General features: G+C 36.5%; 1 non-coding gene across 1 annotated transcript; it reads right to left on the minus strand.

Moving 5' to 3' along the window:
• Positions 1-419: 419 nt before the first annotated feature.
• Positions 420-552, minus strand: LOC120242128. The gene has a single exon (XR_005531016.1). It is a non-coding gene; the product is annotated as a small nucleolar RNA SNORA2/SNORA34 family (small nucleolar RNA).
• Between the last annotated feature and the right edge of the window lie 357 nt (positions 553-909).

Raw genomic sequence — 909 nt, forward strand, 5'->3', positions numbered from 1 at the left:
TCTCAGGTCGCGTGGGGCTCTGCTTGGGATTATCTCTCCCTCCACCTCTCCCCCATTCATGCACAAGCTCTCAGAATAAATACATAAACATTAAAAAAATGCTATGTTTCTTTGAAAAACCTAACCTTTCTGAGGGATTTTATTGTTGAAATACATAGGCAGAATATTAACTCTATTCTCTCTCCTCTACAAAGCATATGCTCCAACCTAACTTCTAGGATCCACAGCTCACTTTTCTGTACATCCTTGCATGCCTACACCCACTTGTGCTTCAGATATTTGGAAAGCCACTTCTATGAAGCTGTTCATGATTCTGAGTTTCTTAAAAACCCCAGAAGATGCTGTTATCTTCCATAGGACTTTCATAGCATTTGTCACTTTCTTTCTTTCTTTTTCTTTCTTTCTTTTTTTTTTTTTAACTATGTTCTTCCAATTGAACTAGCCATTCCCAGTGGGGTGTTGAATGGCTAACAGACCACAGAAACACTTTACTCTTGGCTCCTGTTTGAAACCAACAGCTACTGCAAACCACTGGTCTTGATTCAGGGTCTAACATTTGTCACTTTCTGTTTGCATCATTTTGTGTGTGTCTTACCTCTTCAAAGTTCTAAACTCCTTGAAAAAGCATCAGTCTTCTCTAAATTCCCCTTAAGACCTCAAAAGACACTACCTTTCATGGAAAGAGGATTAAATCTGGAGACATGAAGCATTCAGAATCTGGTTCAATTTATTTTTCCCTCCACTTCTTTCATTAGATGACATAAAAAATATTTAGGGTCCTTTGATTTAAGAGTTTTAATTTTATCATCTGAAAAATATGTTTATAATAGTGTCTACCTGTGTACTCATTATAAGGACAAAATAAAGTAATATATGCAAAGCTAGCACTGTTTAAGATTCTAGTTCTGG

The sequence above is a fragment of the Hyaena hyaena genome, unplaced genomic scaffold (genome assembly GCF_003009895.1).
Source record: "Hyaena hyaena isolate Hyena2069 unplaced genomic scaffold, ASM300989v1 scaffold_301, whole genome shotgun sequence".
NCBI classification, from domain to species: domain Eukaryota; kingdom Metazoa; phylum Chordata; class Mammalia; order Carnivora; family Hyaenidae; genus Hyaena; species Hyaena hyaena.